General features: G+C 33.7%; 1 protein-coding gene and 1 pseudogene across 3 annotated transcripts in view; one reads left to right on the forward strand and one right to left on the reverse strand.

Annotated features, from left to right (window-relative positions):
• Positions 1 to 17,411, forward strand: part of Zip99C (Zinc transporter Zip99C) — a 99,721-nt gene that overhangs the window by 22,563 nt on the left and 59,747 nt on the right. The window contains exon 1 of one of the 3 annotated variants that reach the window (XM_089096286.1): positions 10,026 to 10,159. The exons of 1 other annotated variant lie outside the window; for it this stretch is intronic. The gene's annotated coding sequence lies outside the window, so the exon portion shown is untranslated. Of the gene's footprint in view, positions 1 to 10,025; positions 10,160 to 17,411 lie in introns of those variants that run through there. One more of the 3 variants, XM_089096304.1, reaches the window with a different exon arrangement.
• LOC148956758 (uncharacterized) lies at positions 15,506 to 16,533 on the reverse strand (annotated as a pseudogene).

Consider the following 17,411-nt stretch of genomic DNA (forward strand, 5'->3'; position numbering starts at 1 on the left):
CGGATTAACTCATTTAATCACGCGCAAGATATCAACAGAGGGCCCTCCAATCAAAAAGTCACCGTATATCAAAAACACTTTATCATTTAAAACCATGGCTAGAAAGCCAAATAAAGGAAATGGAAGATCAGAGAATAATTAAAGAAAGTGTTAGCGATTGGTGTTTTCCACTAGTAATAGTCAGGAAAAAAGATAACACCTGGAGATTATGTGTAGACTTTAGAGCACTAAATGTCGTCACGGTTAAGGACGTGATGAAGTTACCAAGAATTTATACGATTTTACATTCGCTGAGAGGTACAAAATATTACAGAAGTTTTGACATAATTGCAGGATATTAGCAAATCACTTTACATAAAGAAACAAAGAATAAAGCTACAGTAATTTTAGACGATAGAACTACATTTATATTTGAACGTATGCCTTTTGGCTTATCATTTAGTCCAAATTGTTTTAATCGACTAATGAATTTGGTGTTAAGAGATAACGTACCAGGAAGAAAAGAAGATACCTTGGCTTATTTAGATGATGTAATTCTGTTTAATGAAAACATGGAAGACCCCTTGGTCGGACTTAAAAAAATACTGGAAAAGTTTGAAAAAGCAGGCTTAAAATTAAAACCAGAAAAGTTAAAAATAGTAGTACCAAAATTAGTTTTCCTTGGACACCTGATAAACCAAGGTACTATTTCACCAAATCCAGAAAAATTTACAGTCATAGAAAATTTACAGCCTCCCAAAGATCAAAAAAGCTGCAGATCAGTTTGTGGTTTTTTAAGCTATTTCAGAAGATATATTAAAAATTATGCAACAATAGCGCAACTTTCGACCAACCTTTTGAAAAAATCAGGTAAATTCGAATGTCCAGCGGACGCAAAACAAGCGCTAAATGAAATAAAAAGGCAATTATTACTGGCACCAATACTTAAACTACCAAATTTGTCACAAGATTTCTGTTTACAAATAGAAGCTTCGGGGTACGGTATAGGAGCCATATTAGTGAACATAAATTCTGAAGGAGTAAAATCAATAGTCCAATACGAAGCAGGTCACTGTCGGAGGCAGAAAGAAAGTATTTGACATTTTAGAGGGGGTACTTGGTAGTTGTTGTTTTGACAGAATATTTTCGAAAATTCTTACTCGGAAAAAAATTCATTTTAAACGTAGATCAAAAATTCTTGATTTGGCTACAGACAATGTAAAATATTTTAGCGCGACTGACACGGTTGATATTGCGTCTGTAAGCATATTCATATACCCCAATATATAAAGGGCCTTACTAACATTTTACCAGACTATTTGTCAAGAAATCCAGATACGGAATGAAATTTCATAACCGCCATTCAAAATGAACTGGAAGGGCTATAAATACTATCTAATGAAAATATTTCAAATTATCAAGATAAAGATGATTTTTGTTTAGCATTGAAATCCTTTTTATCAAAAAGAACGGAACTGCCAGAGCACTTTAAACATTTTTTAAAGGACTTAGATAATTTTAATCTGGACGAAAGTAAAAATCTTTTGATAATATATCATAGACCATCGCAAGAATATAGAAAAAATGACTTAATTATTCCAGTAATTCCAAAATCACTGGAAGGAGAAATTTTACAGATGGCACATGCAACAATTGGCTGTCACATGGGAGAAGCAAAAACTATGGGGAGGATAAAGGGAAATTTTTATTTTCCAAAAATGTACTCAAAAGTAAAAGCTTTCATACAAAGCTGCAAAGAGTGTGCCAAAAAAAAGTCGCCACCAAAGACCCCTAGGGCCAAATTAGGTCTCTACCCCACCTCTTCAGGGGTAGGAGAATTAATGTCAATAGACATTTGGGGAACAGGAGGAAGTTTACCAGTTTCCAGGAAAGGAAACAGGTGCGTACTAACCGTAGTCAACCATTTTAACTCATATTTAAACACTTTTCCAAATAAAGACGAAAAGACGAAAACCATTGCGAAAGTTTTGATCAATCGTCTATTCTTGGAACACGAAATTTTTCCTAGAGTTTTACTTAGCGACAATGGGCCATGCTTTAGAGCCAAATTATTAGACAAAATTACAGAATGTCTGGGGGTGAGACGATGGTTTACATCGTCTTATATGGCAGAAGCTAATGGAAAGGTCGAACGTAAACATAGGGAATTTGCTTACATGCTGGGAATGCATGCAAGAGAGGAAAATGAAAATTGGGCTGAACATTTACCATTTGTGGTCTTTGCAATAAATACGGTTTTTTCACGTTCCTTAAAAGAAACGTCATTTTTTGAAACATCTAAGAGATCCCAGAATTTGTTTAGATGAAATACAAAATGATAGAATATATTACAACCCAGACCAATATAAGCAAGAAATGGTGATGCGAATGAAAAAAGCTATGGAACAAGTTAAAGATAATCTGGAAGATGCGAAAACAGAACAAAAAGAAAAATATGACCGAGCAAGCAAAAATAAAACAAATTACTGTTTAGGAGACTTGGTTTACGTATATAAAACAATCCTGGAAGGAACAAAAAAGTTAATACCAAAATGGGATGAATTTTATGACCTTTTTAATGACCACAAAAGTTGAGAGGAGTGGAAGGAGTATTTAGCTCCGTCTTGGCTACAAACTCTCCCCAACAAACAAGAGAAAAAGGGAAATACTCGATACTCATCAGATACTAGCAATGAAAGAAATCAAACACAACATAAGGGTTTAAAATATGATAAACCAAGGGTAAAATCCACAGAGGAAGAAAAATTGGAAGGAACCAATGAATTATCTGATTTTTATAAACTAGACTCACCTACAGTCTTAATGAAAAATGGCCTTTGGAACAAACACCATCTACCAGACGCAGGCTAACAGAATGTGACACTGATAATTCTTCTACAGAAACCGATATCACTAAACCTGGGCCATCGTTAAGAAAACCCTCTTTAAGACAGAAATTATGGAGAAAAGTAAAGAAACAAGAGGGACAGCAACAACTTCCTTTGTCAGCAGCACAAGTAGCTAAAACACTTATGAAAAAGGCCAAACATAAGGAGAAACAAAGATTAAAGATATTTGACGAGGCAACAAAAACACGCTCGAATTCAGAGCCTTGTAAACCGCACTATAGAGACCACGGAAAAACTTGCAAATATTATAAAGAAGAAAAGCAAAAATTTGGAGTCCAAAATTCGGACCAAGAAACGGAGAAAGGCAGAACAAGTGTAGCCCCCGGCAGATTAATATTTGAAAATAAAATGAGTGAAAAGCCTCTAAAGAAATATCTATATTTTCTTTTTTTATCGGTATGTAAATAACATCAAAGTTTTCCTTCATATATATATCGCGAGTAAAAATTATTACCGACACGTAGGAAAGAAATTGAAATTTTTTTAGCCTAAATACTTTAAAGTTCTCAGAAAAGAAATAAGCTCCTATCTAAAGTGCCATCACAGCTTCTGGCAAAAATTTTGTTTCCGAGACGAGATAAAACTTCAAGACTTGTCAAAAAGAATTACGTTCCATAAAAGAAAACAAGTAAGGCCACGTAACTTTTCAATGGGTGTAGTGAAACTAATTGAATTACACATATGTAGAATCAGTATTAAAAGGCTATTCTTTTTATTTGTATATTGAAAAAAAAATATATTTTTGGCGGAATAATAAAAAAAAACGAAGGAGGGTAGTCTACTGAAATAGAATCATTGGAAGCTAGCAAATCTGGAGTGAGCTCAATCACTGCTGGTCTCTCGTTTTTAAGTACATGCAATGCATCTACTGACCTTTGACTCTCTTAGGTGACACTTTCAGTCGAATTTGAAAAAATTGTTTTGAAGAAATTTAAAAATAATTATAATGGGAAAGGCAGCAAGAGTTTAAGTGCGCACTAAATGTACAAGCTAGCTGTAATTTTGTTATAAATAGTAGAAGATATAATAAACTAAACACTTACCAATAAGGACGATATATATAAACAAGAAGCCGTAGATAAAATGGGTCACAATTTAAAAAGTATAGCACAGTGTAAAACAAAGTTTTCTCAGGTATAGATAATTTCACATATTAAATAAATTCTCGACGCACCATTAACAGAAATAACCAGGGCGAGGACATTGCAGGTGAAAGACACCAATGACGGGACAATTTGCATTTAAAAACGAAACTGCTAAACGTCTTGTCATTGGGGGGGGGGGGGGTCCACCAAGCAAACCAAATATAGATCAGAAATAAAAGTCAAACTTTGGAGGAGGTTTGAGCTGAATGTCTGGTAAAGTTGTTGGGTTTGCTAGGAAAATAGCATGATCAAACAATTTTTCCGGGCACTAAACCCATAAACTTGTAGAACAAGGAAATAGTCAAAATATCACGAAAGGGACAAATTGCACTCAGTGACTGTATAAACCTAAGGTGCAAATTTAACTGAGGATAATACCAGACGCGAATAATACCAAAGATTATAGGGAAACCACAATAGATACTGATAACCCCTATATCTAAACAACATTTGGCACGAAATAGGCATTCATTTTTGGTGAAATACCACAGACAAGGAATATGTGTCTGTGATGAAAACCACACAATTTTGGGCAAATCAGGATATCGTAAAAACGTAAATTCTTATGAAGAAATGAAAACTAGCAAAAGTAGGGCAAAACTCAATTAAAAATGTTCTACAAAAAAAAATCAGCTGAAAAAATACAGTACTTTCCTAACACTTTTGGACAGAAAAATCTGAATAATTTCAAAAAAATACAGGTTGCAAAAATTAGACACCCCCCTCCCACCTTTTAAAAATAAGGAGATAATGAATTTGACCATAGAAGGGCAATCAGCATAAAAGCTTGTTAAGGTTATTGAAAAAAAACATGAAACATAAATATATACTTTAAAAAAAGACCTATTTTACTGAAAAAGCGGAAAAAGACTTGAAAAAAAACCTTAGGCTTCATTGAAATAAAGAATAAAAAAATAGAGAAGGGTTCAAGTTGAAAATATAGCCAGACGAAATTAAAAGGAGAAGAAACTGAATGGAGTCAGTTAAACTCTGTTATACGCACTTATTGAACTTGCCGAACGAAACTAGTATGAAAATTATACTAAATAAGTACATAATAAGTAATATTAACTTTACTAAAATTGAAAATTGTACAAAATAGGTACAAAAAAATAGCATTTATACTATGGAACGACCATTATAGTGTTTAACTCGGGCCGAGATGAATAGAAATATTGGAGAAAAGCTCCAAGTAGACAGGAAAAAATTATGCTCTCTTATGTGGGAGTCGTTTTCAGAAAAATTACTAACATGGTATGAAAAATTAAAAGAAGGCACATAATGTCCGTAAGGACTTAAGTTGAACTTGAAACCTAAGACAAAGCCACTAAAATTTGGGAAGTTAAAGTGAAAATGATCATTGTCACTAGTATGTCAAAAAAATAAATTACTGTTACCCATGAAGGCACGGTATTTTTTTTGCAGAAGGGCCATCTTGTTTGATAAGAGAATAGCACAAGAGAAAACTGTGGCCACAAATCAAAAAGTGTGGCAATACTATAGATAATTAATTATTGTATGTGCAGGTTCAGAATAGTCCTTTTAGCTGTAGCCCATGACAAGAGGACCCGGAAAGGTTGTAAGGAGCTACCATAAGGCAGTACTGGTAAGCAAACCTTCAGAGTGCAGGAACGAGTCAATTGATAATGGCATAACAGGTAAAACGTGAACAACAAAAATTTTTTTAGCTTATCAGATATAAGCTGTAAATGGACCTTTATCTAAAAAGGACATTAAAAATGAAAAAAAAGAGAGATTACAGAAAAAAATGTTATAAAACTGTCTCAAGTACTTAAAAAAAATCGAAAAGAATTAAAAAGCTCAAAAGTCTGAATAAACAAACAGATATATAGTAAGCTAATGACAGTTAATGACACAAGTGGGTTCGAAATAGAACCAAAGTTTTAAAACAAAGATAAGAAAATTTATATATTCGTATATGGGAAAATTTATATAGTGTAACAAATGTAATTGAGAAAATTTCTACTGTTATAAATGTATTTAAAAAATCTTCTATAAATAGGGAATTGTTATCGTAAAAAAAAAAAAAAAATTGTAAATATAGAAATGTAAATAGCAAAGTTATGTTATGTGAACTATTGCCAAACCCTTATATAGAGGCTAATCACAGTTATCAGTTACAGTGCATAAATCTATTTGTTGGAGTTGCTTTTGTTTTGTAAATATTTTAATTGCCTTTAGGACTTACCATATAAAAGTCCTGACGGACTTATTTAAAAGTTTTACAAAGAATAAATATTGCAGTGATTTAATAAATTATTAGAATGCATAAATATTATTGTTTTTAACAATTAAGTTATGTATCAACATAACTTCTGTTAATATATATATATATATATATATAACCTAAACTATTCATGTAAATATAGTGAATTAAATGTTGAGTATTTGTGTTTTTATTTAAATATCATTCAAGAAGTATTCTAGATTAATACTTTATAAACAATTAACAAAACAATAATTGGAATTATTTCCAATGCTAGTCTATACTGGGTTTTATTTTTTTAAATGCTTTTAAGTTTTAACCAGTAGAAATATCCTATCTAGTTTTGTGAATTAAAAAAATACTTGTGTAAGCTATTACACTATGCTTGTATATATATACTATATTTTTATTTTCTTTAAGTTTTAACTAGTGATTTAATGCAATATATAAATGTTTGACATTGAGTCAACGTATATGTTTATTGTAAAACAATCTGTTCAGTGATTAATAATTATATATTAAGAGTAAAAAGAGGAGAAAGTAATTAAAAGTAATTAACTTTCGTTAAAAAAAAGAATGCAGTGATACATACAAATTTTGAGTGTTTATTTTTACTATATATAGGCAACAAATTATGCTTTATATGTATTCCAATGTGAATATTGATTTTAGATACAGCCGTTGCTATTTTTTTTGGAAATCAAATTTTTCGTAACATCCTTTCGGATCCATTTTTCTTTCAATCATATTTTGACACATTTTTAAAAAGTACCAAATTTTGAAGCCACTTCAAATGTACCCTGATACTATCATCTCATATCATCAGAAACCAAACCATACTTGATCAACTGATATTTTGGAAACTATAGCAGTATTACAGACTTTATTACAACTTTATCTGAGATAAAATCAGAACTAAATTTAGGCCTTAAGAATGTGCTACATAGACCATATGGCTAATGTAATTGAAATATGTGAAAACGTTTTGTGCTGGAAAAAAATTGGTGAAAATTTAAAAAACCAAAAATGTTGTGTATAATTTATCCAAGGTATGTCTAATCCTGAAAAACAAACGGTATATCAACCACATCGCACATATAAATTAAATTATTAATGAGATTTAAATTTAAACTCAAATAATTCATAAACGTTTCTAATATAACTTGGAATCTAATTTAAACAGAACCAATAATATAAAGCTTAAGCCACTTGGGGTCAAGTTAAAACAGAAGATGCATATGAAGAAGGGTAAAAAAAAGTATTTTTATTCCTAGAGACAGAGAAAAAGAGAAACAAGGATAAATTTCAAATTGAAGTCATTCGAAAAAAAGAACATGGCCTATATTGGACCAGAAACATGACCCTAAGGAAACCCATTGAGGGTATATGCACATAATGACCCAAAGATGGCAGCATAATAGCTGTAAACAAAATTAAGTTGTGCTAAAAGTAAAATATTGAGAATTGGGACAATTCTTCTTTAAATGGGGAGTACTGTGGTAAAGCTTTTAATTTAATCAATTTGGAAATTAGTAAAAATATATTAAGACGCAGATACAAAGTTTAGAAATACAACTTTTTAATAAGATAAGGAACATAGCCTGCCAAGTTTCTGCTTAACGGGAAATTGAGAAATTACCACTTCCTAGCTATTATGTGGGTTGGTTAAAGGAAGGTGTGGTTGATAAAAATGTATAAAAGATACATTTTATCAGAAGGGGTAGACGAATACTAACTTTATGCCGGACTGACCTCTGGTCCGATGCTTTTAGAAATACCTTGGAATCTTGTCTTATCATTGTAATTGTCTAAGTATCTTATTATATATTACTGGAGTTTCTGAGACTTGTGATCTACTTGGAAAAGTCAGTCCCAGTAGAATATCTACATCTGGAATTATTTTATGTTAATTGAATAAAAGTATTGTATTTTAGACAACCTCTCTACGATCTACCTTTAGCCCTCAAACATACCCAGTTGGTACGCCTCATTAGTTCGGTCATAGCCTAAGGCACGCTACCAAAGTTTAATTACCTTAGGGCCAGAGTTTATCTCCCCTGTAAAGGGAGAATAAAGGCATCTACGACTACAACACCCAAATACCATAAAATACACTTTACTACATTACTCCTTTTACCATTTAATTTAGATTTCTCAGGTCGTCCTCTTCACCTTGTCTCATTTGATGATCAGGTTTGTTTGTTTGAATCTTTTCTTAACTTACAACTTTGCTCTTTAGGTATTATGAAACTGCTGGAAACCCCTTTTGCAAAAATACTAATTACACTGGGCATTTTAAATTTAATTATATTTCTTTCGTAATTTTGCCCGCATCACAGACACAAGAACGGTACAACCACTATTGAGGCAAACATGACGTAAGTATGTTCTTCATCGGTGTTCATAATTATGACGTCACTCACAGGTTTGTTTCTCCAAAATTAAGACTCTTAACAAGTTTTTCCAAAGTCGTGACCTATATAGATTGTTTTTGTAGGCAAGAAAATCTGAGGATGCCAATTTTCCAAAAAATATGGAGCCCTTTTCAAAGAAAAAATACATAAATAAATACTTGTATATAAATACAGATAATTGCTCGTTTAAAAAGATCAGATACAAAAATATATATATATATATATATATATATATATATATATATATATATATATATACAATATTCTGCTGTTATGAGGCGTATATGTCAAAAGAACCATACAACAACAATTCTGTAGAAGCAGGATAATAAAAAACGAAGACTCGTCAGTGCTTTCCATGTGAAAAAGTGATTTTTCTTGTAACTCAAATAGGGGGACTCTAGATTTCTTAAATCTGCATTTAGATTATGGAAATCCTTATTTTAAAAATTTCATTTTGATCTAACACCACTTTTTTCTTGGGAGGGGGGCATGGGATCGAAATTCCATTGAAATCCCACCATTAAGATAAACTGAAATGATAATTGTCATTCCAAAATCAGTTTGAAATGGAAATTTGTCCTAACTTTACAGTTTCTTAGACAAGTTTTTATATTTTTGGCTATTATGGGCTAGGATTCGTTGTTAACAAAACTGCCCCTAAAGTGAAAATCATGATGCAAGGATGTTCAAAACAAACACAATGTGTGAAAACGAAATGACTTGTCGATTTTATATTGGTTTCTCGTGGCTTTGTATCTTTACAATGGTTTGCACAAGGGTAAAGTCAGTAAAAATATTACCCTATTTTTCACTGGTGGACTGCTTTAGTAAACTTCTGTTTTTACATTTTGCGAAGTCCTTGACGTTACGAAACGACAATGTAAGACCACCTGTAGAATTTATTCGCAATGAAATTCCATCATTAAGATAAACTGAAACGATAATTGTCATTCCTAAATCTGTTTGAAATAGACATTCGTCCTAACTTGAAAGTTTTTTTAAGCAATTTTTTTTATTTTTGGGTATTATAGGCTAGGATTCGTTGTTCATAAAGGTGCCCCTAAACTGAAAATCATGATACGGGATGTTTAAAACAAACACAATGTGTGTAAACGAAATGACTTGTGGATTTTATATTGGTTATTCATGGCTTTGCATCTTTACAATGGTTTGCACAAGGGTAAAGTCTGTAAGAATATTAACCTATTTTGCACATGTGGACTACTTTAGTGAACTTCTGTTTGTACATTTTGCCAAGTCCCTGACGTTTACGTCAACGACAATATAAAACCACCTGTAGAATTTAATATTTGGCTTGTACTTTCAAGTTTCCATAAAAGACGGCGCGCAATTTCCTACTCATTAACATACTTGACAACGCTAAATTGGAGAAAGAAAGCGAAGTTTTAAAAAACTAGAACATTAGAAAGCTGTTTGGGTTTTGGCCTAGTTTCGCTAAAAACAGTGTAATCCTGATTGTTGGTAAGTTTTTTTTGGTTGACTAGTGCTTAATGCTTTTATTTAGATGTTGTTATTCTTAAAAGTATTTTATTTTAGAAATTTCTCACCCCCCCCTCCTTAATAAATTTTCGATAGGCTAGTAAAATTGCACAATAGCCTAATGGATCTCCAGAAGAACAGCTGCCAAACACTTAATCAAGAAGCGCTTCATCTCTTCTAATAGCATTCTCAAAGTTCTTAGGTGCCTGGATCCTATGGGAAGGAAAAGAGCTAGAAGTCTATCAGATATAGGCTAAATGAAAGTTCAAATAGGCATACAAATTCTTTGGTAAATATTTACCAAATCATATTATTGAGTTACGACTAAAGTGAATATACCACTTGATGCCTTTTTTTGTGCTCTTTAGAAATATAGTAATCATTTTGTTGGAAATGAATTTTAGCCCCCAACCCCATATATAGGCTAGCCTACCAATTCAGGGTATATATTTGCACATTCGGGGGGGGGGAAGTTTAAACTTACCTCTCAGTTACATCAGAAAGAAAATTACCCCCACCCCCCTAATGTGCAAATATATACCCTAAATTGATATATATATAGGGGTGGGGGGTAAAATTCATATCCAAAATAAATAATTATCATATTTGGAAAGAGCATAAAAAGGCATCAAGTGGTGTGTTTATTTTATTTGTAAGTCAATAATATGAATAATGAAAAATTTACCCTAATGCCATCATGTGTCTATCATTACTGGCATCAAATATTATCTTTGATGGATACTTCTGAAGAGTAAAAGTATACACTTTTATTTGAAGCTTATAAATCTGCATTGACACTATTGCATGGCTGTGCTGATGCAGAGAGGGTTTTTCACTCACAGGAATACTTCTTCTGTCAGACAGAGCCTCCATTTCAGAAAGAGTTCTGAATGCAAAGCCGTGTGGGATTGAAGGATTAAACACTTATGGAGGCAAACCCAAAAAGTTTCTTATTTTCAAAGAATTGTTGACTTTGGCTAGGCTGGCATGGTCCAAATACCAAGACTATTTAGAGAGCAAGGTAAAAGAACAAGCTGCTGAACAAAGCCTCCAAGAGAGAGAAAAGGAACTGAACCTAGTTGATATATCTTGCAATAAAAAAGAGCTAGATAGACTTAAGGAATCATTATAAGAAAAGCAGACATCTGAAAAACAAAAATGAGCAATTGTTGATGCTCTCTTTTGGAAGAGGCCACCAATTGCTTATAGAGAGCAGTGACCTCAAAGGATTGCATTGACATCTCCTTGCCAAATTCCAGAATAGATAATGCCAGAAAAACGCGAGAAGACAAAAAAAAACGAAACAGGTGAAAAAAAGCAGGGTGAAAAGGACATACAAAAGAAGAATTCAGACCTCATAAGCAAGTTCACCAGTCTCTCAAAAAAGTCGAAGAAGTGAATGGGTTAGCTTGCAAGCTGAAGTCTAGATTTTTTTTTTACTTGTTTCTAGTCTTGAAGTTGCTTTCCTTTTTTTGTTTTAAATACACATCACTGAAAATAAAAATATAAAAAAAATATGGAGAAACATAGATGACTGACCTGTCTCATGGGAAAATGAGTTCCTTCCAAGGCTTGTGAATATGATGATTTGGTACTTGTGCATTATACAGACCCTTCTAAAAAGTCAAGTTTGGTTAATGCTAATGAAATAAAATAAAATAGGATGAATATATAATAGTTTATAAACAAATTTGGGCTATATATTTGCACATTTGGGAGGGGGGGGGGTAAAGCATAGCATATACTAAATATATAACCTAACAACCTAATCTAGGTACCTTTTCCCCCTTAAACCCTAAAAACAATTGTTTAAATATTGTAACTCATTGAGAAACCAGGGCTTTGCAGTCATTTATGTATAGCAGTCTCTTGAGAATAGCCTGTTTGACAGGTTTTTTGTGACTGGTTTCCTTGTACAAAATATATAGAAGTGTCTGTATAATGTACCAGTACTGATGATTCTTTAGGTCATTTGGTCACCATTTCTGATTCATAAGCAAAGGAATATTTTTGTCATGAATGGAATCAAAATCTCTTCCTGCTTTGGTCCTTTTTTCAACCCTAAAAGTCCCTTGACAGTTTCTCAAGTTCCTTTTCTATTGAGCAGAAATCATTCCAAGCCCTGCAACAGGAGAATATGATATATACTAGGATGCAGTACTTACTTAGTCAATCTGCATTTCTACCATCTAGCATAGTTAGTTTGATGTTCAACCATCCAGACTAATAATTTTGGTATGTTATAATTTTTTAGTAAACCTACCCCAAAGTTTGGGAATACCCCCACCCCCAAAAAAAAATATTTTGCCTTTAGATTTTCTTTGTTTAATTTTTTTTTAGTTCAGTAGAATCCAGTGCTTGTGGTAAAAATGAAAGCCAGATTATCTGGTGATGTTCTGTGACCATCTTGTGGCAAAATATTCAGAGGAAAAAAACCTAGATTTTGTTGATGGGTGTCATCTGGTATGTAATGGAACAGGAAAAATGGTACACACTGTGACATGTCAAAACACACTCTGTTCATGCAAGTTTTTAAAGGGGCATTTCAACAATATCTGAGGAACAGCTGAAAGCATTAATTTGAACCTTTCAGGGCTACTAAAACTACTACTTTCAAACTACTGTGGCTATTTCAAACTGTGACTGCTTTTGACTGTTTGCATTTGTGACTACATACAACTGCAAATGTTTGTGACTATGACTATGCATACTCAAAACACTCTATGCATTCAAGTTTTCAAAAGGGCATATCAACAATATCTGAGGAATAGGTAAGAGCATACAATTGAACCTTTCAGGGTACTAAAACTCAGCAATGCTCAACTATTTGGACACATGTATTTGAAAAACATGCTTAAATACTTTCATTTATTTCAAACATATTTAATGACATTATTTTGTGTGTATTTCAAATGTGTATTTAAATACTTTTTTCCAGTATTTGAAATACAAAATATTTTTAGGATAGATATATTTTTGCTAAATACATTGCTCAAGGTTCTTTGTTGTCTCTAGTAGGCTAGATTCCAGTCATTGGCAAGGGCTTGATCTAAGGAATTTCAAAAGGTACTTACATATTATCCAGAACACAAAGTTTGCTTTGTTTGATCTGATTTCCTTCTTGCATTTGGTTACAATTAGCTTGTTCTTTTGTGTTATAAACTAAAATGCAGGTATACTTTTTATTCAATATTTAATATATAGAGGTGGGTAGGTTAGGTATTTAATGTCAGTCATTCTGGGTGGCCTTCTTTTTATAACTCCTTATTATAGTTTCAACAATTTTGTTACTAAAGTTTTATATTTATATATAAGTGTTATCATAGTTTACTATATTTCATTATGATTAACCTAACTTCACTTCTTGAGTGTGTTCTGGATAGGCTAATATGTAAGTACCTTTCAAAATTCAATGAAAATAGGAAGTGTGGTTTTGGCAACTTTTCTTGATGGGAAGTTTTTATTAAAGTAAAAAACTTTATGAAGGACATGTCACAGCTGCCAAAATAGATGGATCTGTGGGAGCCTTCAATCTACTGACAATTATCTCTTGCACATGAAGTTAGGCCTATGTAGGGTAAGTGAGTTAATACCTGAAAAGACAGCAATCTTATAATTCATTCCCTTGGAACTATTGACAAAGTCAGACTAGCTCAAAGTAAATATGAAGATTAATACCTTCTGGTAAAAACAAGTTGTTTTTACTGTATATTATTCAGTCATTTGGGTTGTAAAGTTGCACAGATACCCTCTAGTGCAGGCAGATATAAACATATTGCTTGCTACTGTGCATTTTTTGTTCTGTTGGTAGGGGTTCTGCACCCTACACAATAGGGAAGCTGTACTGCATCTTTACTCTAATTTAATGGTTCTTTGGAAGAACTTTAATTGAATAGTTTTTGTAACTAAATTTCAAAGAAAGGTATTTTTAATGAAGAATGTTTCCCTTTTGTCTTATATTTTTTACTCACCAAGCATTGCAGAAATAAAACTTTTGAATGAAATTGGTTTGATTTCACAGATTGTCATATTTTCAAGCATAAGTAAGCTAATAGTGCATCAATCCTATTGACTTTCAAGAAAAATGAGATGAAAAGCTGGAAGTATAGATTTGTACTTCCATCCTGTTCTTCTGTTTTCAGATTTTCAACAGATAAATGGAATGGATAACTGTAGGGTAGATAGATTTTCTGGAGAAATTCTAGAAAAGGAAACAGTAAGTGCCAAATATTTTTTATGGTGGTTAAGAACAGAAAAATGGTAAATTGTCTAGCAAAGGCTCCAAAATGGTTTTTATAGATTAGCTCAGAAAACAAAGATTTGAAAAAAAACTGATTTGTTCAAGTAATAATACTAAATGACAAGTTTGGACTTCTTTTCCTGTTTCAAGAAACTGTCACCCAACCACCACTGCTATTTTGGCGTCCCCCCCTCCCTCTGGAAAGTTTTCCGCCAGTGCACTTGCTAAGGTTATTGTACCTATAATATAATACTCTGACAAAATACAAATTTAGCCCTTGTTTATGCACTTCTAGAAGGATCTGCACCTGCACTGACAAGTCAAAAGCCCAGCTCACATTAAAAGAGCCAATAACTAGTGGATCACCTTTTGCCTCAGAATCAAACAAAATAGCAGCAAGGGCAAACAGAGCATCAGTGCATCCAAGCCCTACCATAAAACCAAACTGGTGGTTTGGCATTTGACAATACAAGTATTTCTAGAAGCTTGCATAAAACTGGTGACACAGTAATTGGGCAATACAAGGAGCATATGTTAACTGGCTTCTAATTTTCCAGGATGGGAATAAGTTGCCCTGTACAGGAAACATTGGGTACAAAACCAACTACAAATATGATCTGATACAATAAGGTTAACATTTTATACAAAAGACAAGTACCATTCACAAGGTGAAGTGAACACAAACTGTCAACTCTGTGAAATTTTTTCTTTTTCAGCCTAAAAGCATTTGCAGTTACATCCAAAACAGATACAGTAAAGTTTGGAAAACTTGAGTTTGATATCACAGATTCAAGTTGTTCAGTATATGGTAAGCTACACTGGGATTTGGGGCTCTAAATTTGCTCGTAAAGTAAGCTTGCCGGTCATATGCATCACTAGGTATGGACTTAGGTGTGTTTAGGCAATCTTTCATGCAGTCTTTCCATAAATAAATTGGATCATTAATTATTCTCTCTGTATAGTCATTTTTCATATTTGTGTGATGCTGCTTGAGGGCTTTCTCAAATTTATGTTTTGTGTGTACACGGAGACAATTCAACACACCGGATTTAGGACAACCACTTTCCTTCCACACTGAGAACCAGAACTTAGCATCCTAACATGCCTTCACTAGCTCTTGATTCTTTGAGAACCCCAGAATTTCAGTACCTTTATGAATTTTGCTAACAGGAATAGCAGCCTTTTCTGCAGTAAGTAGTGTGTGGGTAATTTCAGCACAGAAGGCATTAACGTGTATTGTAGTTTCCTGGATATTCCTTTACATGTTGGCTTGTAGTAGACTAAATGGTAGACTGATCCTCTGAAGCATCATGTCAAGCACTGTCCAATAAAGCAGGAAGTTGGCCTTTGACCAATCTTTTATTTCATGCCACTGTGAAGTACTTTTGGCTTTTGGGATACACACATTAACACATGCTTCAATTGGAATGTGGTCAGTGGAGTGACTTCCAATTAGTATGCTCGCTGTGCCACCCACGTTTGGTGTGCATGGGACTTCAATATTTGAAGTCCCAATATTTGGGACTCTTTTTTGAGTCCCAATATTTGAGACTAAACCACTAGTATGTACAAACGTGAAATCTTTGTCTTTTGGGAGTACATGATACTGACTTTCAAGGTCACTTAGGATCAGCTGGGACCAAGGAGACGATTTGTTAACTAGATTACAGTTGTAGGCTCCAATTATAATGCATTCCAGTTTGGACAACATAGTAATTTTGAGGCACTTTGCAAGAGCTTGCACTGCTTTTGAGAATCAGTTATCAAATTCTTTGTCACTGTAGTTTGTAGGAAGGTAGACATTGACAATCACAAGGTTCCCAACCCTTATAGCCATAAAGTTTTCAGCTGCATGTAGACTCTCGGAATCTATGGCAGAACTATATACGATCGCTAGTCCACCTGAGGGCCTCCCGCGTTGACGAGACTTGGCTGGTACAAAATAAAATATATGATTGTCTGAGAACTTGAGTAGGCTGAGGCTATCATTTGTCAGAAATTGTTCTTGGATGCACAGAATATCACTATGCTGACATAGTTCTTCAATTACAGGGATTCTGTGAGACACACCTCCATTCATATTCCAAGACAGAGTCCTTGTATTCTGTTCAGTCATTGGAGCGTTTTGCTTTCCGATTTGCTTTGTCAGCTCAGGGCATTGGAATGACTAACATGTATGTTTTGTTGACTTACATGCTGCACATCCAATTGGTTTCGTGCATGGTGTACTAGCATTCGACGTATGGCCTAGGACACTGAAACGTGGACAAATCTGGGGGGGGGGCAGAGCACGCTGCTGAAACGTGACCAAATTTCAGGCAATTTTAGCATTGTTTTGGGAGGTACACAAATTCTTCAATCGGAAAACGTTCAAAATCTTTGTTTGGTGGGCTTTTCATAGCCAGATCTAGCTGATAACAGGAGGAAAAATATAACTTATAGGTTTGACTAGCACCACACTTCTCTGCCCTTTCGCAACCTGAAGCGCAGGCTTTCACTGTGTTGGCATCATATGCGGTAGGAATCCTTTTGATCACGCCTATAAAAACTGAGGATTTCACCTCAGCTTCTATACTTTGTGATTTCTGGTTGATAAAATAAGCAAAGATGTCTGCCTTGTCCTTTGTTTTAACGAAAAGCCGCCATTCAGATCGGTTTCTTTTCAATTCAACATCATCAACCTATAGGTCTTCTCTGCACATGCTGATAAGGAATTGTTTTCGTTCTTCTGATGTGCTAGTGGGGGGCAGGTTCTTCATAACTATGGAATAGGGTAGTGGAGAATGCCTATCTGGGGCAGGATTTGGTTGGCTTCTGTCACTTACAGAATGGCTGGGCGGCCATGGGAGGGGAACTTGGTTGTAATGCTTGAGAATACCTGAGAACTACCATCGCATTTCATTCACCAACAATATAACACATGCGCCTACTTTTGCTCCACTGGCTGGTTCTTCTTTGGGATTAAGACTTTTTCACAAAATAATTTTTTCAAAG

Source organism: Artemia sp. Qi Xiang Cuo, chromosome 1 (assembly GCF_049724085.1).
Source record: "Artemia sp. Qi Xiang Cuo chromosome 1, ASM4972408v1, whole genome shotgun sequence".
NCBI classification, from domain to species: Eukaryota; Metazoa; Arthropoda; class Branchiopoda; order Anostraca; family Artemiidae; genus Artemia; species Artemia sp. Qi Xiang Cuo.